Here is a 22,226-nt window from a genome sequence, read left to right on the forward strand (position 1 = left end):
TCAAATCCAACAAAGAGCTAATGAGAAATATCAACTATTTCACAGGCTGCCAAGCATGTTTGATGTTAGAATGTTCCTTTATTCCCTGGTCCTTCTTTCATGTGTGAGGCTGGGCATTGACATGGAGCACCATTTCAACTGAATCATTTTTAACTTGTTGCGTATTTGTCTTGGAAGTGTTACAAAGTTTAATAAGATGATAGCTCCATATATGTTGTAGCTACATTTAATGAGATGAATGATTATTACCCTAGTTCAGCAGCCAATATATACTATAATATTGATATGTTTACTTCTGCAATGAGCAGTTATGGTCACCTCAATTTAGGAAAAAACATATTCCAGAGAAGACGAAAGGTTGTCAGAAAAAAACGTGCATGACTAAAAAAGGAAATTAGATAACATAGATTATAGAGTCATAGAGATGTACAGGATGGAAACAGACCCTTTGGTCCAACTCATCCATGCTGACCAGATATCCTAAACTAATATAGTCCTATTTGCCAGCACTTGGCCCAGATCCCTCATATTCCTATGCATGTACCCATCCAGGTGGCTTTTAAATGTTGTAATTGACAAGAAAAATGGCATATCATATTGCAAAAGTTGCACATAATGTTGCACATCATGTTCCAACAGGCTGGAAATTGGAATAATTGAAAAGATCAACAAAGGGTTACTGAAGAAGTTATGAAAAGGGTAAAGGTAAATTATGGGAAAAAAAAACAAGTGTACATACCAAAATGGATAACAAAAGCCTTTATAAATGTAGAAAGGAAAGAGAGTAGCTCAAGTGAATTTTGATTTATTGAAGGGGAACTAAAAATGGGGAGTGGAGAAATTGTGGAGATATTAAATCAATATTTTGCTTAATTTTCATGGTGGAGGATACTGGTACCATCTCAACAGTGATAGGTGATGCAAAGGTTTTTAAAAGGGAGAAACTTAGAAAAACCCTCATCCCACGTGAAAAAGTACTGAGCAAACTTTAGAATCCTTTATTATGAAAAGTCAAAATTCAATCCATCAGAGTTAGCATGTGTTGTATGAAGGGTAAGTCACATTAGACAAATCTGCTGGAGTTTGAACATATAACAAGGAAATCAGAGAATGAGGATCCTGTGGATGTAACATGTCTGGGTCTGTATAAGGCATTTGATAAGGAGCTGCACAAAAGGTTAATACACAAGATCACATTGGATTAGGGTAACTTATTAGTTTTGATAGAGCATTGACGAACCAACAGAAAGCAGACAGTCTGGATAAATGGATCTTTTTTCTGATTGACAAGATGTAACTGGTGGGTGCCAATGGATTTTGTCCTTGGGTCCCAACTATTTACAATCTACATTAATGACTTGGTTACTGGGATAGAAGGTACAAAAGCCAAATTTGAAAATGATATTAAAATGGGTGGGAAATTAAGTTACAATGAAAAAGTAAGAAGTTTATAAATTTTTGGTGAATGGGCTAAAAATATCAGATGGAGTTTAATGTGGATAAGTGTGAGGTTATCCATTTTGCTTGGACAAATAGAAAAGCAACATATTATCTAAATGGAGGCAAACTGCAGAGTGCTTTGGTTCAGAGGGATCTGGGTGTCCTTGTCCATGAATCATAGACAAGTAGAATTTAGGTACTGCAGGTAATAGGCAAGAATGTTGGCACTTATTGCTAAAGGAATAAAGTATAAAAGTAGCTAAGTATTGCTGCAAATGTATAAGGCATTAGTGAGACCATATAAGGAGTACTGTGTATAATTTTGATCTCTTTATTCAAGGAGGGATATAGTTATTTTGGAGGTAGTTGAGAGGAGATTCACTGGATTAATTCCAGAGATGAGGGTTTTGACTTCTGAAGAGAGATTGAGCAGTTTAGGCCAATACTGTCTGGAGTTTGGAAGAATAAGAGGTAAACTAGTTCAGGTACATAAGATGTTAAAGGGGATTGACAAAGTAGGCATAGAGAGGATGTTTCCTCATGTGGGGCAATCTAGAACCAGTGGTCATAGTTTTAAGATAATGGGTAGCAGATTTAAAATAGAGGTGAGGAGAAATTATTTCTCTCAAAAGGTCATGAATCTGTGAAATTCACTATGTCAGAGTATGGTGGATGCTAGCATTAAGTAAGTTTAAGAAGGAGATGGACAGATTAATAATGGGTTGATGGGGAATGGAGAGCAACCCAGAAAATGCCAAGGTGAGATGAGCCAAGAACATATTGAATGGCAGAGCAAGCTCAAAAGGCTGAATTGCATACTCCTGCTCCTAATTATTATGTTCTTATATTGGTCTTGAAGGAAGTGCAGTTTCAATTTGCAAGAATGATGCCTGCATTCTGAAGATTATGTTAGCAAAAGAGATTGCACAAACTAGAGCATTATCCCCTGGAATTTGAAAGATTAAGAGGTATTTCATAATTTTAAAACGATTAAGGTGAACAAATCAGATAGAAGAAATTTTATTTCTCTGGAGTCCAGAGAGGATGCACAGCATGATCTGAAAATTAAAATGATCCTTCAGGAGAGGAATTGGATATGAAAACCTTTGTTGAAATGATGCAGAGTTTGAAAGTGTGAAGGGACTGCAGAAAAGGTGTACCCAAACCCTGCCACCTTCTTCATAATTAAATTCTGGATGGAGAAGCCAATAGTCAATCTTTCCATCCTGTCACCAAATGGGACCTTGAAGTGATCATGTAAGGGCCTCAGGCCATCACCATTGGGATATATCTGGCTGCAAACTGACTACAGGACAGTTGCTAATCTGGAGGAGTAGGACTCCCCTGAATCAAAGGTAACCAGTGCCCGATGAAAGGACTGGACATCCGGCAGGGGGTAGCTCCTGTGATCCACTTGCTTACTGCCTGCATCCTCTTCTCATTGCCCCAGTCAGAGATCTCTCAAATCCCACTCATCTCACATTCCTGTTTTGCACCTGACTAGACCAGACCCCCTCAAATCGGAAGGACTTTGGGAAACTTGAAAGGGTTCAGAAAAGGTTTACCAGGATGTTGCCAGGTTTGGAGGATTTGAGCTATAGGGAGAGGTTAAAAAGGCTGGGGCTATTTTCACTGGAGCATTGGAGGCTGAGGGGTGACCTTATAGAGGTTTATAAAATGAGGAATGGTATGGATAGGATAAATAGACAAGGCATTTTCCCAGGGGTAGGGGAATCCAGAACTAGAGGGCATAGGTTTAGGATGAGAGGGGAAAAATTTAAAAGGGACCTAAAGGGCAACTTCTTCAGGCAGAGGGTGGTGCATTTACACATGGAGGCACATTGAGACACATAGAGGCACATAGAGGTGTTTGATGAATACTTTCCATCTGTATTTAGCAGAGGCAGTCAGGTCATATTGACTGATGAGGAAACTCAGTCATCAGAACAGTTTAAAATTGATAAGGAGTAAGCATTGGATAAGCTTTTGATACTTAAAATTGAAAAGGCATCAAGACCGGATGAGATACATCCAAGAATATTGAAGGAAGTGAGAATGGAAACTGCAGAGGCATTGGCAGTAACCTTTCAATTCCCTAGATTTGAGAGTTTGTGCCAGAAGACTGGAGAATTTTAGACACTATGCCATTGTTCAAAAGGTTGGTCAAGATCAGTCAGTTTGGTAGCAGATATAGGAATGTCTATGAATTGAGAGAGGGGAATTTCATGCACCAGTTGTTGAATGTGAGCCTGCATGTACAGCAGGCAGTAAAGAAAGTAAACTATATGTTGGCCTTCATAGTGAGAGGATTTGAGTACAGGAACAAGGATGCCTTGCTGTAAATATACAGGGCATTGGTGAGGCCACATCCGGCAATACCGTGTACAGTTTTGGTCTCCTTATTACTTTCTGTCCTTGCTATGTTTTTGCTAAAGTGAGAGTATTGTGAAAGTTTACCAAATTGATTCCTGCGATGGCAGGACTGATCTCTGAAGGGAAATTAAGCTGATTAGGATTGAATTCACTGAGTTTATAAGAATGAGGGGAGATCTCACAGAAACCTATAAAGTTCTAACAGGATTAGACAAGTTAGATGTGGGGAGGATGTTCTAGATGATGGATGAGTCCAGAACCTGGGGTCATAATTGAGAGTGTGGTGCTGGAAAAGCACAGCAGGTCAGGCAGCATCCGAGGAGCAGGAGAATTGACGTTTCGGGTATAAGCCCTTCACTAGGATAAGGGGCTTATGCCCGAAATGTCGATTTTCCTGCTCCTCAGATGCTGCCTGACCCTCTGTGCTTTCTAGCACTATACTCTCGACTCTGAGCTCCAGTATCTGCAGTCTTCACTTTTTTCCTGCCATAATTTTAAGGATGGGGTAAAAATTTAGGACTGAGATGAGGAGAAATTTCTTCACCCAGACAATGGTGAGCCTACGAAATGCATGCTACATAAAGTGGTTGAGGAGAAAACATTATATGTTTTCAAGAAGGTGGTAGATATAGCTCTCGTGACTAAAAGGTTGAAGAGATATGGAGGGAGGGTGGGAATGGGCACTGAGCACGATGAGTAGTCCTGATCATATTGAATGGCGGAGCAGACCTGAGGGATCAAATCATTTACTCCTGCTCCCGTCTTCTATGTTTTGTGTTTCTATGCAGATTCATCACTGTGGTGGGGAAACTTTGAGAAATAATTATTTGCGTTAAGATTAAAAATCTCATTAAAGGCATGGCCGTGTTAATGAGACCAAGGCCATTCATATGGTGCAAATGGACTTTTAAAAGATATTTGATATGGGCATAAAAGGCATTATACCATACAACGGACTTATCAGGAAAGTAAAGAATGAAAGGGACAGTAGTAATGTAAATAAAAAATTAGCTGATTTATAGGAAAGAAAGAGTAATTGTTAATGGATATTTTTAGGGCTGAAGGAAGATTTGTCGTGCAAATCCCAGAGATGGAGTGGGGATTTTGTTTCTCCTGATATCTATAAATGATTGTGACCTTATCCAGAACAACTGAAAGTGAGAGAACAATCCAGTAGGAAGAACTAAGATTTGTAATTCCAGATAATGTACATAAAGCATCATACATTACCTCAGCTGAAGCAAGTCTAAAGCTTGGGCTACTAACCCTACACATGTCATAGAGTCATACAGTCACAAGTCCTAGAAGCAGACCCTTCAGTCCAACTCATCCATGACAACCAAATTTCCCAACTAAACTAGTTCTAGTGCCCGCGTTTGGCCCATATCGCTATTTATGAACCTATCTTCTGACCAAAGTGAATAACCTCACACTTCCCAACATTACACTTATTTATTTGATTTATTGTTGTCACATGCACCTGAGTACAGTGAAAAATTTTACTTTGCGAGCAGTACAGGCGGATCATAACATAAAAGGACATACAGATCATAGGATGTTTAGATAGAGTGAGACATACAGGGTTATGGCTGCATAGTAGGTGCACAAAAGCAAGATCAACATTAGATTTGAAATTAGCAGTCTAATAACAACAGGGAAGAAGTTGTTCTTGAACCTGTTGGTACATTTGTTCAAGCTTCTGTATCTTCTGCTTGATGGAAGTGATTGAAAGAGTGCATTACTGGGGTGGGAGGGTTCTTTAATGATGTTGACAGCCTTTTTGCGGAAATGAAAAGTGTAGATGGAATCCACGGATGGGAGGTTCGCATCTGTGATTGTTTGGGCCATGTACACAATTTTCTGTAGTTTCTTCAGTCCTGGGCCGAGCAGTGGCAGTACCAGGCTGTTAAGCTCCCAGGTAGAATGCTTTCTGTTGTACATCTGTAAAAGCTGATGAGGATCCTTATGGACATGCTGAACTTCCTAAGTCACCTCAGAAAGAAGAGATGTTTACAGAATCCCTACAGTGTGGAAACATACCATTTGGCCCAACAGGTCCACACTGACCCTCCAAACAGTAATCGACTCAGACCCATTCCCTTATGTTTGCTCCTGACTAATGCACATAACCTACATACACCGTGGGCGGCACGGTGGCACAGTGGTTAGCACTGCTGCCTCGCAGTGCCAGAGACCCGGGTTCAATTCCCGCCTCAGGCGACTGACTGTGTGGAGTTTGTACGTTCTCCCCGTGTCTGCGTGGGTTTCCTCCGGGTGCTCCGGTTTCCTCCCACACTCCAAAGATGTGCAGGTCAGGTGAATTGGCCATGCTAAATTGCCCACAGTGTTAGGTAAGGGGTAAATGTAGGGGTATGGGTGGGTTGCGCTTCGGCGGGGCGGTGTGGACTTGTTGGGCCGAAGGGCCTGTTTCCACACTGTAAATAAATAATCTAATATCCGTGAACACTATGAGCAATTTAGCATGGCCAATTCACCTGACTGGCACATCTTTAGATTGTGGGAAGAAATTGGAGCACTCAGAGGAAACCTACACAGGTACAGGGAGAATGCACAAATTCCACACAGACAGTCACCCGAGGGGGAAATTGAACCTGGGTCCCTGGCGCTGTGAGGCAGCAGTGCTAAGCAATGAGGCACCATACCACCTTTGACTGTTGCATCTACGTGGGAGGTCCAGGTCAGATTGTTGGTTATCTTCTTCATCTGCTACGCTGTTGCCCCTCACTTAACCTGTTTGTATTTTCTCACACCAGAAGAGAGTGCAGCATTTTGCAAAAGCTAAGCCTTTGACAGCTGAACAGATCTTAAAAGATCTACTAAAATGTTTTTATAGGTCTTGGATGTCTTCCTTGTGAATATGATGAGAGTATGAGACCAACTCAGCACCTGCTTATGAACATTCCAGTAACCCTCAAGTCCAGACTGAAAGACAAGAATGAGGAACCAATGGCTTCATCCATCCAGGAGGTTGAAAAAAGGACAGAATGATAAGAAAGCCATGGAATTGATCTTAAGTTAATTTCAGGTGGTCTGTGCTATCTTATTCCTTTTTGATGTTGCTGTAGTGGTTTGAAGCAACTGTTTTCTGTCACAATTTGCTGCAACTGGATGGCTTGAGAGGCCATTTCAGTGAACAGGTAAGTGTCAACTAAGTTTCAAATAGGGCTGACTAAGTAACAATAGCCAATCTCTTACCACATGCGGTATTCATGAAGCAAATAGATTTTCATGACAATCAATGATAGCTTCATAGCACCAATACTGAGATTAGCTTTCAATTCTAGATTTTGTTGAATTTAATAATTAACTGAACTTAAATTCCTATAGCTGGCAATGTTGGTTTTTAACCCATGCCCTGAGCCTAAACCTCAGGATCATTAGTCCAGTGAGATTACCTCTACCAGGAGAAAGTGAGGACTACAGATGCTGGAGATCAGAGTCAAGAATGTGGTGCTGGAAAAGCATAGCCGGTCATGCAGCATCCGACGAACAGGAGAATTGACTTTTTGAGCACGAGGTCCTGGTGAAAGGCTCTTGCACGAAGTGTTGATTCTCCTGCTCTTTGGCTGTTGCCTGACCTGCTGTGCTTTTCCAGCACCACATTCTGAACATTATCTCTCCCTCACTGTGTCTCCATTCAGTTCCTAATGAACCAAGCTTGATTGGCTGACCTGTAAAATATTGAGATAACAATCAGAGAAATTATTTAAGCAACTCTCCAATTCATACCACAGATATTTATAAGCTATCTGCACTCAGAGGATGCACTTGAGTAATGCTTGGTCATAAGGATCATTTTCACTCTGTCAGATTGTTATTACCACCGTGGTTTGAAAGGGTACATCCAGTTAACAATTAGATGTAGAACCTGGGATAGAATGAGTGTCTGAGCAACACCATCAGGCTGATTATAATCAAATGTGCTCCTGGTGCCAACTTATTACAGGTCAATACAAATTAATGCAAATGACTCAGACAATTTATATTTTAATGCAAATTACCTGGTGACTATTTATTTTCAAAAGGATATTTATTTTTACAATATATTATATTCTTCCCCTTATGTTAATTTCCATCATACCTTTGCCTACCAATTGATTGGTATTTGCAATTCAAAATAATCAAGCAAAGGCATTTTCCCCTCAAGTGTTTTAATACAACTGGAAGTGCGCTGTTTGGCAATTACCAAGAGCAATCACCCCAGGTGAGATGATTGCAGTACAATACAATTTTCTGATCAGGCAGCGTTCCAGAAATAGACACAATATTCCTTTAAAAATATATTTTATTTACCCTTCATCTATCTTAAATTGTGTTGCTTCCGTTCTAGAGCTTTCCTTTAAGAATTTCACCACAACATTGTTTTTCTTACCACATATGCTAGGTACTGAATTATAACAGGGGTAGGTAATTTCGCCCCATGAAGGGATACACTTCCAATTACCGCAATTTTTTTAATGCCTCTGCTGGGGATAATTTGCAGTTGGTGTTCCCTGTTTATAATTGACATTCAATGGCATTGCCCTTACTAAATCTCCTGCTATCAACGTCCTGCAGACTATAATTGAATGGAAATTGAACTGAACCAGCCACATAATCTTGGTGAGACATTTGCAAAACTATATATTCTCTGATTAGATGTAATTTTGTTTAAAAAGAAATTTGTTTTTTTTTATTAGTTTGCAAAGGAAGTGGCCTAGTGGTATTATCATTAGATGAGGAGATCCAGAGGCGCAGGTGATATTCTAAGGAGGTAGATTCAAATGCTGTGCTGGAGATGGAGGAGTATGAGTTTAATAAAAATCTGGATCATGAGCACAAAAGAGAAAATTAAATCAGTTCAAAAGCAAATTGCTGCATTGGGTGTGAAAACCTGAAAGAAAAATAGAAAATGCCAAAATATTCAGCTGGTCAGACAGCATCTGTGGGGAGACAAACAGTTAATTTTTTAGGTCTGTGACCTTTAATAGAAACAGATCTGATGAATGAGTACAGAAACATTTTTTTGTTCATCCATGCAATGTGGGTGTCAGTGACTCGGCTAGGATTTGTCACTTCTCTGTTAACAACTAAGAGTCAACCATGTTGGTGTGAGCCTGGCATCACATGTAGGCCAGACTAGGTAATAACAGCAGATTTCCTTCCCAAAATGATGTTAGTGAAGAACACGGACTTTTACAACAATTGATCATCATTACATGGTCGTCATTAGACTAGCTAATTAAAATTTTGCTCATAGCCATTGTTGGATTTGAAATAAATATCCTGGCCCTTCAGGTTATTAATCCAGTGTCATAACCATTCCACCACCACCTCCTCAGCATAGTGTTACTGAACTAATAATTCAGAGTAAATACAACGGCAAGTGCTGGAGAAACTCAGCAGATCTGGCAGCATCTGTGGAGGAGAAAAACAAAGCTAACATTTGGAGTCCAATAAAACTCTTATTTGGAATTGAAAACATAATAATCCAGAGACTTGCTAAATACTTCAAAGAACATTTTTTCAAAACCCATAGAGTAGGGTTGAGAAATTGTATTTGATTTATTAAGTGAAGAAATCAACAAGAATATAACCAGAAAGACTGAGCACTACAACCTAAGAATGAAAGCAGGACCTGGAAATATTACACTCTGTCCTGTTAACCCTGTTCTTCTCTTTGACCCAATGCAAAACCAAAATGCTGTGGACACTAGAAATCAACAATGAAAACAAAGAGTCCTGGTTAAAAACTCAGCAGGTCAGGCAGCATGTGTGGAGAAAAATAAAGTTCGAATGTTTCAGGTCGCGTGATCTGTCATTAGAAATGAAGAGTAATAGAAATATAAAAGTTTTATGCCAGTGTAAAAGTAGCAGTTGCTCATTGGCTGGGGTGGGGGGAGGTGGAGAGCGACACATAGGATAGAGCAGCAATGCAGGAAGATTCAGGATGTCCCACGCTATATTGACTCAGTGCTGTTCCAACTGCTGGGTGGGGCCTCTAACCTCTTCATCACTTTCAACCCTGATAAGGAGAGTCCAACAGCTAGGACTTTAGGATTCTCTCCATTTACTGGTTTCTCCCAGGTGCAGGGTGCTATTGAAAACACCCATGCTGCTTTGAGAGCACTCAATCACCAAGCAGCAGTGTTTATGAACAAGAAAGGATTCTACTCTCTTAATGTTCAAGTAATCTATGATCGTTAAAACCACATTTTGGAGGTCTGTGACGGGAAGATGCAATGACTTGCGCTTTATTGGGGCACTCACAGGTGCCTGCTTCTTATCAAGATCCTCTGCCCATACTGGGATGGCTGCTAGGAGACAAGGGATACCTCTCCAAAAATGGGACTTGACTCCTGATAAGAAATCCACAGATAGACAAAGATCTAAGACACAACAATTATCACTCTTCCACCATCAGGGAAGGTGGAGGTGTGATTTTGATGTATGCAGTAGAGACTACATGGAGTATCTCATATTATTGTGATATGTTATGCTCTTCACATCTTGAGCTATACAAAAGGTATGCCTTGGATCTGAATGAAATGGGGGAGTGGGAGCAATCATCCGAGGATGAGGCTGAGGATTGGGAGAATGTCCAGAAGGACTGTCCATGGGAGGAGGATGGTGCAATGTGTCAGAGAGCCTGAGAGACCAGAGACCAGCTTTATTGGCATGATATATAAGTTGGAATTTGATTTCATCTATTTGTGTATCTAGGTTGCTCACCTGGTAGGCAGCTCACTACTTCATGTAAAGGACATGTCTAACATGTGAGTTTGTTGTTCTTCCCCTTTTATGTTGCAAGTTAAATATTACATTATCCATGTTGATGTGCAAATGATGTCTTCAGTTGAATCAAGAGACAATAGACAATAGACAATAGGTGCAGGAGTAGGCCATTCTGCCCTTTGAGCCTGCACCACCATTCAATATGATCATGGCTGATCATCCTTAATCAGTATCCTGTTCCTGCCTTATCTCCATAACCCTTGATTCCACTATCCTTGAGAGCTCTATCCAACTGTTTCTTAAATGAATCCAGAGACTGGGCCTCCACTGCCTTCTGGGGCAGAGCATTCCACACAGCCACCACTCTCTGGGTGAAGAAGTTTCTCCTCATCTCTGTCCTAAATGGTCTACCCTGTATTTTTAAGCTGTGTCCTCTGGTTCGGCACTCACCCATCAGCGGAAGCATGTTTCCTGCCTCCAGAGTGTCCAATCCTTTAATAATTTTATATGTCTCAATCAGATCCCCTCTCAGTCTTCTAAACTCAAGGGTATACAAGCCCAGTCGCTCCAGTCTTTCAGCATAAGGTAGTCCCGCCATCCCGCCATTCCAGGAATTGACCTCGTGAACCTATGCTGCACTCCCTCAATATTAAAGTAGCCATGCTTGAGCTGCCCACATCACCACTAAGGAAAACGTGGTAGTGAGTGACTTAAATTATACTGTGCTAAACCTATGGAGGTCTGAAACTATCTGTGGGGATATAACATATGAGTCTTCTGTAACTTGGTCCTTCATGAGAACCAGAGTCAAGATTAGAATGATGCTGGAAAAGCACAGCAGGTCAGGTAGCATCCGAGGAGCAGGAAAATCGATGTTTCAGGCAGGAGCCCTTCATCATAAATCCTGAGAAAATTCCTTTTGACTCTTCCTTCATTTGCACCCCATCAATGTTTTAGAGTGCACGCAAGGTTGGTCTTGACATGAGTGATCATCTTCTATGACAGCATCTAATCTGTGAGAGGCAGTGCTTTGTACAGCTTTTCTTTGCAGACCACAGTGCTGAGTGACAGTACACATGTGAGCTGCCCATTGAACATTTCCCAGACTTTAATGTCACTGTGCTCCCTTGAAAAACCTATACATAGGAACAACATTTCCTTTTAGAGTTGTGTGGAATCATCATGAACACCCATAAGGTGGGTGTAAATCTTGAAGGCTGTGTGCAGGTTGGGCCCTTGCACATTATCCAGATACTGCCTTTAGCTTCAGTGTTCTTCACATTTATGTGCAAAGCCTTGGCTGCAGAGCACAGAGTTAAGGTTCAAGAATCCTTGTTGTATGAGACTATCTACAGGCAAAGACTTTTGCTCCTAGGAGACGAACAATGTTTGACAACTTATTAAGTTTTGCAGTATTTACATTCTTGGGATTAATGAAGAGGATCCTCATCTCTCACATGACTTAAAGGGCACCTAAACTGAAAATAATACCACAGTGGACATTGTAACAATACAAGTGAAAATATATAAAACAAAGTGATGTCTCATTTACAGTAACCTATGTTCTCCATGTGCCCTCAGTACGTTTTCTTCCTCTTTCTCCACCTACTACATCGAGGAGCAGAGTTGCCTTGTGTAATTGGGGTGGAGGGGACCTTGCTTTGGGGTTAGTCATGTTGAAGGTTTGGGCAAACCACCATCCCCCCCCCCCCCCACCACACACACACACACACTCTTTGAGGCTAGAGGGGCCAGACCTGCTGAAAGTTTCCTGAAAAGGTACAGACTAGTCTGCAAGCTCTGGGACAACAGGAGAGATCGAATGACAAGGCACATCCAGCATGTTTCTGGGAAGAAACTTCCAGGGAGCTTGTGTCAACTCTTTGCCCTGTGTCTGCTTGCTGGCATCATCTTTTCTCCCTGAGATCAAAGTGCCTTGTCTTCTGCTCACCTTCCACTGATCCTGACAACTCATGGTTAAGCTGAGAGAGTTCAGGTCTAAATGCCTATCTGACAGTTACCATGCATTCTGCTGGATCAGGTTCTCTCAGCACTGAGAATGAATTTCTCCACCTTTGATTCCAACTTTCTCAGTGCCACTCACACACCAGTCTGATGTTCCTGAGCCTGTCTTTATGGCTGAGAACTGGTACACATCTTCTGCATGGGGCTGAGCAGGTACCTGGTCTCTGACAGTTCCCTGGGTGCCTGGGGCCTTGAGGGGATTTCTTAAATACTGACTGTGGAGACAAGTCAATGATGTGCCACAAAATTGTAACCCCCAGTTTAATCTCTGCAAAATATCCACTGATGTGAAAAACTCTGTCCCAATTGAGAGTGCATTTGAATGTACAGGCTTCCTTCACAGTGGTTCAGATTGCATCTTACTTCTGAACGTTCCATGGGTACCTCTAATGGCTGCATAAAAGAAGAGACAGAACTTGGGGAAGATGTATAAAGATTCTTGCAGAACCAGAATGAGTTAATGCTGGTGGAAATTGGTCAGGATCTCAGCACTGTGGAGGTTTCTGTGCTGGTCATCCATTGTTGTCTCTGTCACATCACATGAGTGGCCCCAGTCTTCCCCAGCCATCTCCGCAATCTTTCCACACCTCCTCCCAAGCCTGTATGCCTTGGACCTCATGGGCTAGTTGTGGGTCAGTTTATACTGCACTGAGACACAGAGTTGGACAGTGTGGATAGAAGTGGATAGAAAACAGTTAGTGATCATGCATGAGCAGGTGGTTAGGAATCCTCAGTAAGCAAGAGGGAAGTTCACACATCTAAAGGGCTCTTAGTTGTCATGGTTTGAATCCTGGAATGGACACAATATTTGTGATGATAAGGGTAATAGTCCATAATCTTTTGCGTGATATGGGAGCAGTGGCAAACTTAAACTGAGCAATGACCCTTGGAGTGTGAAATAGTAGAAGGATAACGATGTACAGGAAATCATCGATCTTTTCTCTGCACCTTCAGGTGACTTTTTTCACAATAAAGGGCAGCACGATGGCATAGTGATTAGTACTGCTGCCTCACAGCACCAGGGACCCAGGTTCAAGTCCAGCCTTGGGTGACTGTCTGTTGTGAAGTTTGCATCCTCCTGTGTCTGTGTGGGTTTCTGTTGGGTGCCCCACTTTCCCCTCACAGTCAAAAACGTGCAGGTTAGGTGGATTGACCATGCTGAATTGCCCTGTCGTGTTTCAGGCATGTGCAGCCTAGATGGATTAACTATGGTAAATGTGGAGTTATAGGAATAAGGTGGGATGCCCATCAGAGAGTTGATGCAGACTTGATGGTTGAGTGGCCTCTAACTGCACAGTAGGGATTCTGCGAAGACAGCACTGACCAGTGCTGCTATCTTAGGCCAGTTTGGATTGGGCAGGAGGCCTTCAGTTGATGTCAGTATTGAAGACTGACCTTCTCTCCATTGCCATGTCCCCCAATGTCTCGAGGTCTTTGTGCTTAGAGTTTAGAGGACAGTAGCGTGAAGGCAATGCCTGGCCTGTAGAGTCTAAAGTGGTCTCTAGCTGGGCTTTAAATGTGGCATTATATGTTTGGAAGCTGAAAGGTTCCAGCAGTAGTGAAGACCTCTGTCCTACCTGTGACCCACCAACTAATGTACTCGATGTCTCGTTTACACAATTAATGAGGTGAGATGGATGTGATTATGAAAATTAACCTGCTCCAAGTCATGGGAGAAGGGACATCATGAAACTAAATCCTTGCCATTCTTTCACTTCAAACACAAAATTCCTTTCAGAGTTTCCTTCCACGTGGAAACAGGGACTAGGTGGTGCACATTCCGAATGGGACTGGGCAACTTTACAACAAGGCGATTTTCCTGTTTCTTTTTGCAAAGTTAACTTCAGTGAAATAATTCCGCAGTTTGGAATTTTTACCAAATTGGTTCAACTTTAGTTTCGTAAAATATCAAAAAAACAAAACTAACCTTTGATTCTAAGTGTTTGAGGATGTGGCAGAATCTCTCTCCAGCTATAAAACACATATGAAAGTATATCCAACAACTTAAATCGTTTAAGATTTCCTTGGTTGTTTCAAAAATCTTTTCCAGTCTCCACAAATATTTCCATAGCTACTACTTTAATTTTTCCATTTATTGACATTCTCTTCCAGTCAAACCCATGCTGCCAAGTTTTTAACTATGCTATCATTACTTCAGACTGAGGGGATTACTGGTTCCATTGCTACTGGTCACATTGACTATTGCTCTTGACTAATATTCTTTCTTCTTCATTAACTTTTCCATATCCAATCCTTTACTCTTTTTTTTTGCTTATTCTTTATTACAAAAATCATTTAGCAATAGGTCAGAGTTTCTAAGGTGGCCTTGGTTGTCAAGCAAAGAAGAGCTGAGATTCAAGTAACAGGAATGCAGAATGAAAACAGAAGATGCTGGTAAGAGCTCAGCAGGTAAGGCAACATTTCTATAGAGAGAGAAATTCATTATCCTGCTCCCCTCCTTTGTACCTTAGAGTTCAACAAGGAAAACCAACTGAACAAAGCCAACAGGGACACACCATCTTTAAACAATCATAAGAATTTCATAACAATTACCTCAGTTTGAAGGTAAGGGTTTATTGAAAACTGACTTTACTGAATGTTCATAGCATTTAAACTTATTCCTTGTTTGAGCCCACCTTAGGCCAGTGCTAGGCTTGACATACTGCAAACTGACTTTATCTCTGCATCTCAACACACTGCTAGGAAATTGGCATTTCTCATCGTGCCTTATTAAGTCATGATATGGCATGATATTTCCCACCCTTGTAGATTCCATAAACCTACCCCTTTCACATAGGTCTCAAGCTTCCTGGAAACAATAAACAATAAAAGGATCCATTAATACGTGGAAATGAATGTACTGACCAAACTGGAACTCCATTTTGAGGACTATGAGTTGGACTAATATGTGTCATTGGTAATACAGATATTTCTGTCTGGCTGTGCCGGCTTAGCCCCGCCAGAGCTTTGTTATGTGAGATGATCTTCTTCTCTATTCTATGTCCAAATAAGAATGGCAGGTGGGTTGAGAATGTAGGAAGCACAATGAGAGTACTTGAGACAGGATACAGCTGGAACCGCACTGGGAGAGGTGAGAACTATTGGTAGATTTATGTGAAGATGGTGATCCCTTGAATAGGGGTAGTTACGGATAGTAATGAACTTGTTGCAAAAAAAAAATCCCAAGAGGTTTTGGAGCCATTGGTTCTGCCACTGGGAGACCACATCCAGACAGCTTTCAGACTTAGTTGAGGGCCTTTCCAGAATTGGGAAAGTTCTGTCAGTATGGCATAAATGACCTTAATGTGACCTTTACTGGATAATTAGATTGCCCATCTCGATGAAGCAAATTTGTGCAGCAGCCCACTCCAGGAAGATTAATCAGGCATGGGGAAGCACCAGGGAACTGTTTCAATGGACATACATAATACTTTCCAAGAAATCTCCCGCCACCCTCAATCTCATCTCCACAGGCCTGGGAAAACTCAGCTCCAGTTGAGTTTTGTTTTTCAAAAACCATCTATTGTGTTCGGAAGATTTTCTGCTTAGAATGATGTTGCCTTCAGCACCAATTAAAGGGCTGCATGCTTTTCTTTTTTAAGTTGGTAATAATTTATATTTTAACATTTCCATTGGAGAATCATTCCTGATGCTTGTTGTAGAGTTTTTAAAAAAGATCATTGACACAAAGCACCCTTGTAGCCCTCTGGTACTTTAACTCTACATATCAAATATAATATTCTGCATAATTTGCACATCAGGAGGCTACAGCTATGGGAATGGAAACATTTCAAATTATTCACCTAATAACAATATCAGGCACTGTGTAGCAGATCTACACTTACTAGATACAATAACACAATCTACCTCCCACGTTGACGCATTCATGTCCCTAACTGAAGTCTCAAACAAGTATCTCTTACCACACTACAGTGATATTTCATTTCCCACGGTTTCCACAGGCATCCTTTCTGCTCCGAGATGGTTCAATTAGTGTCAATTCAACACTATTTAATGCCTTGACAAGGAAAATAATGGAGAATGTCAAACTCAATTTCATTAGGATCCTGAAAGGAGCATTGCTGTCTCATTGGTGAGTTTTAAGGTGGTTCTATCCTGTCAAAAGCTCTGTGTCAGGCAAAGCTTTATGCACTGGACTTGTTATATCTTTCTTTTGGTTCTGTTTTGGATTTGACTTTATTTACTGGCTCAGCTTTTGGTTTTAGTTTTCATCAGTAGAAATATTTTAGGTAACATTGATGCAGTCAAACTTCAGTAATATGGACCCTATCATAGGGGCAGCCTGGTGACTCAGTGGTTACCGCTGCTGCCTTACAATGCCAGGGACCCGGGTTCCTGTCAGTGCCCAGCCTCGGGTGACTGTCTGTGCCGAGTTTGTACATTCTCCCATATCTGCGTGGGTTTCGCCAGATACTCTGGTTTTCTCCCACAGTCCAAATACATGCAGGTCAGGTGGATTGGCCATGCTGAATTTCCCAAAGTGTCCAGGGATGTGTAGGTTACGTAGCTTAGCCATGGGAAATCCAGAGTTACAGGGATGGGGTAGCTCTTTGAAGAGTTGTTGTGGATTTGTTGGGCTGAATGGCCTGTTTGCACACTGTAGAGATTCTATGGAATCTTCTTTATCTTCTGTTTTTAAACTAGTAGGACATTGCGTTCAAACAATTCTAAAGATTGCTGGAGGTGGTGGGTCAGTACAGAGTGAGTGGGAGGAAGAGATAAAAAACAACAAATAGTTGAGAAGATTTATGGCCTCCATCTCTTCCTGTTTTTGTACCAAGAAAAATGCCCTTTGAAGCTGTAGATAAATACCACATCTTCAGGATGTTGTAATGTGCATCATGATGTTTGGGTGATATTTAGTCCAAAAATAGGGCTCTTTCTCACAAGCTGGAAAGCCAATGAGTGCCTTGCATTAGATTACATTACAGTGTGGAAACAGGCCCTTCAGCCCAACAAGTCCACACCGACCCGCCGAAGCGCAACCCACCCATACCCCTACATTTACCCCTTGCCTAACACTACGGGCAATTTAGCTTGGCCAATTCACCTTACCTGCACATCTTTGGACTGTGGGAGGAAACCGGAGCACCCGGAGGAAACTCACGCAGACACGGGGAGAACGTGCAAACTCCACACAGTCAGTCGCCTGAGGCGGGAATTGAACCCGGGTCTCCGGCGCTGTGAGGCAGCAGTGCTAGCCATTGTGTTGCCTCTTTTGAGAAAGGCATGCACTATGAAATACCATTCAGGCATTAAGTGGATAACAGAGGGTGTTCCGGGATTAAAAACCCCACAGGTGGAAATGTCACCTGCTAGGTGCTGCCAACCAATGAGAGGCTGAGGATGGAGTTCCAAATCAGCTCTGTTCTAAGTTTGTGTCTGTCCTTATAGGTAGACCATGTGGTAGAGAGCTCTGTCCATCCCTTAAAAAGCTATCATTGTTAGGGGAAGCCAGGCCGGGCAGGGCAGAGACTGAAAGCTTTGCGAATTCCCCTGAATTTGATCCTGAAAAGAACCAAAGTACAGTGGATGAAGATATGATTGATTAAGTAGTCTATGTGGAGACCACTTAGAGTTTTCACCTCAGCATTGTTGCACATTCCCTGAAAATTTATCACCACATTTTTAATGTAAGTAGTCATCCTTTAATGTTGCTGTTGCTTATTTCAATCGGAACCCTCAGTATCATGCTTATTTAAGTACTAATGTCAGACCTTCTAAGTCAGGTTATGTGGCTGATGGCCTAGTTGTACCATTTGTGAGGTGAATACTTTTGCAGTTTCTGGCATGGCACAACTCTGGTACAAGTGCCAAACCTCCTCTCACCAGGTGTTGACAGAACGGCTGTGCTCTGCTACCATTTCCTGTCATTCTCTTTTCAAGTTCCCAGAATTTGCAGTACTTTAATGTCTTGAGTGCTAATATCAGAAATCAACTCTATAATCAGACAGGGAAATGGTACAGACATCTTTCCAGACTTGATTTATAGACAATCAAATCTTGAAAAGAGCTCAGTTAATAAATACATATAAAGTGTGTATGCTTGTAAATAACTGGTAAAATATCTGTCTTGAAAATGCATTCAAGATATTGCGACATTATAGAAGACAAACATACACTTAAGTTACATATTGACTTTTGAATCCTAAAATAACATTGCAAAAGAATAGTATGTCTTCAGCAAATAAAATGATGATGTATTTGTGAGGTTGAGTCTTTTGAAACCGTGGTAATGTTTCTAACCAGAACGATGGCTTAGTTCAACAACACAGTTTCACAAAAGCCAATATTTCTGAGTGTGTTGCATACCTGGCTGTCTGGTCAAAGTTTGACACAGCCCTTCCCTGAAACAGTAAAGTCTTACAACAAATACAGACTTTTGGCAGCACACCATAGTGTAACTGTAGGAGGGAGGACTTGGGTAGAGCCAGAATTAAAAATAAAACTTAAAAAGAAACTGGGAGCTTTTTCATTTTAAACTAAATATTTAGCTTTTGACAACATGTCATAGAATAAGTCCTTACCTTAATTACCTCGTCAGTGCTATCACGTGAAGTAAGAAACTTATTATTGCTGTCAAAGAATAGTCCTGTGAGGAAAGAGTTAATTGTACATGCTATTTAAATTTTGAACTATTTTGCAAACCCAAATAATCATTATTTATTTTTCTGACTCTTCAGCTTTGTTCCATGCTGATTTTCATAATGATTCCCCAGTGTGGCCAAACTAACAAGATTTCTTGTCAGAAACACTTCTGGGGTTGATTCTAATCAACACCCAGTAACTATGCCAGAGTATTTGTGTTAGAACAAGAATTTTCCAGTATAGCTGCAACCCTGGTGAATTAAGATGCGTAAAGAATTGACTTACATATTGGACTAGCCATAATTTATGTTGTGTCAAGTGGAACTTAATCTGCTTTATGCCATGTTTAGAATGGAACTCGAGAATATACCTGACAGAATTATAGAAAAATCCTTTCTAATAATCTAAAATCATCCACTTATGCTCAGTTTAGAAGTTTCTTTATTATTGAGAAGCAACTTGATCTTTTGTAAAGCATTTGTTTCCTGTTAAATTAACAACCTCCATCATATGTTTGAACTAAGGAATTATATTATTGTGATATTGTTTGATGTGGTAGGATTGTTGATGGTGAAGATTGCTTTAAAATTGGAGATTAAGTAGCAAGATGATTATTTGGAAGGCAATTTGTTGCATTAGAAGATTTTACAGTCATTGAGGTTCCAAAGAAATACTTGAGGCTAAGTTTTACTTTTTGTTTGGTCAAGTCCAAGATGTGTCCAGTTTAATGGAGGGATTTCTACTCTAAGCCATCTTAAGACTTCTCGCCAAATCTATTTATTAACTCCTGAAAATAAAAAGAGAATGTGCTGGAGAAACTCTGTAGCATTGGGAGCGTCTGTAGAGAGAAAAACAGAGTCACTCTCTTTGAGTTTGGTAAGACCATTCTTTAGTTCAGAAGAAGAGTCATATCAGACTTTAAATGTTAACTCTATTTCTCTCTCCACAGATGCTGCCAGACCTGCTGAGGTTTTCCTGAACGTTCAGCTTTTACTTCAGATTTCCAGCACCCTCAATGTTTTGCTCACATTAACTCCTTACACAGCTTCGTGGCATCTCTTACATTCAATCCATGCCTGATCTTACCATGCGCCGTTCTGAGAACAGCTCACCTCTCAATGGGTATCTGCTGAAAGACTGGCATCCCCTGGATCCATGCCATGATGAAAAGGCTGGCGTTTCACAGATGGACACAATCTGAAGATGTCTGAGAACTAGAAGATGGCACCGCGATTCTTCAGCACGGACCTGGAGGTTCTAGAATCCCCTTTCTGGAAAGTCAGCAGAAGTGGCCAGTACAACAGGCCTTAGCAGCCTGGTGTAGAGTTGCTACTCAGGTCTGTGCATTCTCCTCAGTGTGGAGGAACAGTGACACGAGAAGGTCAATGATCTCCTTCAGAGAAGGTCTCTCACAATTTGGGAGATTTATCCCACCCATTGCAAGTGTAGTTCTGGCCATTTTCTTCCCCGTTGTGCCCATTCAATTTCCAGCACAGTGGAAAGTGATGGTGAGCGCTCCTCAGCCTGTGACTCACAGCCTTCACTTCAATAGTCAGTGAACACCCCCCCCCCCCAAACATCCAAATCCTGGATTCCACCCTTGGTGTTAATCTGGTTTAATTATTAAACTTTATTTTTCAGTCTTGGTATAACATAATCTGACAGACAGTGTGTGTAATCTAATTACTTGAATAGACCATTACATTTAGCTGTCTACTCAATAAATTTTGGGGGAAAATTTAACCTTCCACATCAAACCCATTGGCTTTACACCTTCCAAGGTGCCTACCCAACCAGTTACCTGACCCTGGCCTCCATATTCCTGTAGCATGTGAGGTGACCATGCCATCTGTGATCATACATTGCACCCCTTGGAGTCATGCTGCTCCTGGCTATGGTCAAACAATCTCTCCCCCATTACCCATTTCCCAGTATGCTTTATCATGTTCCTCCTTTTGCACTCCCCTGCTCCACAACTGTCATTCGCCCTGATCCTCAACCTGTAGACCCCAGAGGCGAAAAACAATTTGCCAAATCTCCTTCCTGTGGCAGAGACCTCCTGCCCATTTCTGTGGATGGATACTATGGATTAACTGTGACCCACCTCCCCCCAGTGAGTGATTTTAAAAGGACAGCCTCAAGCAAAAATTGCCCAGACCTGTGAATGGTATCTGCACATCTCTCTCCCCACATTAACCTTACCATGCAGACTGGCCTCCATGGAGCCACAGGATGGACTGTGATTCACTCCCCAGCCCAAAGAGGCATGGAACCTCCCTTCACTGAGATTGCCCTAACTATATCTCTTGACTGTGACAACCCACCTGGACTGGTATGGGAAGCTACCCTTGACTCAATTTTGTCAAAGTCCCCCTGACTGGTGGGTTCCTCCATGGAATTTAGACAGGACGACTCCTGTAAGACTTTGAGACATGGCTGTCTTCTTGCTACATATGCAGTGTGTTTGCCATGTAGGCTGCTGGCACGTGGTGATGGTGTGTAGTTGGTGTGGTAATTGATGTTCACCAACTTGACTGAAGACAGCTGACCAGCAAGGCAAACTGCCTGATGATGTGACTGCTCTGATTGGCATTGCAAAGCACAACAGAGGGCATGTATGGTACCTGCTGAGTAAGTGAGTGTTAAGAGCAAGTGTGGAGCCCTGAAATGTAGCCTGGTCCAATCCTTCAATCAATGCTGGTTGCCGTTACAGACTGCAATGCGAGTCTATGCTTTGTGAGTGCCCAAAAAAAAATGTGCAGGTCAGGTGAATTGGCCATGCTAAAATTGCCCGTAGTGTTAGGTAAGGGGTAAACGTAGGGGTATGGGTGGGTTGCGCTTCGGCGGGTCGGTGTGGACTTGTTGGGCCAAAGGGCCTGTTTCCACACTGTAATGTAATCTAATCTAAAAAAAAAATCTAATCTTCAACTAAATTAGAATGGTACCATGATGGATGTGGGGGCCTGGCAAGTGCTGGATGCCAATGTCTGTTGGTGAAGAGGCATGTGCGGCTGCTGCCTGTTGATCATACAGTGCTGCTGTTT

General features: G+C 41.6%; 1 long non-coding RNA gene across 1 annotated transcript in view; it reads left to right on the top strand.

Annotated features, from left to right (window-relative positions):
* Positions 1-21,948, top strand: part of LOC148149803 (uncharacterized) — an 85,867-nt gene extending 63,919 nt beyond the window's left edge. Inside the window, exons 3-4 of the long non-coding RNA XR_015757360.1 lie at positions 6,668-6,859; positions 20,132-21,948. This is a non-coding gene — a long non-coding RNA (uncharacterized LOC148149803). The remainder of the gene's footprint in view (positions 1-6,667; positions 6,860-20,131) is intronic.
* Positions 21,949-22,226: the final 278 nt, after the last annotated feature.

This window comes from Chiloscyllium plagiosum, unplaced genomic scaffold (genome assembly GCF_037043375.1).
Source record: "Chiloscyllium plagiosum isolate Xiang-an unplaced genomic scaffold, Cpla_swu_hap1 HiC_scaffold_6, whole genome shotgun sequence".
NCBI classification, from domain to species: Eukaryota; Metazoa; Chordata; class Chondrichthyes; order Orectolobiformes; family Hemiscylliidae; genus Chiloscyllium; species Chiloscyllium plagiosum.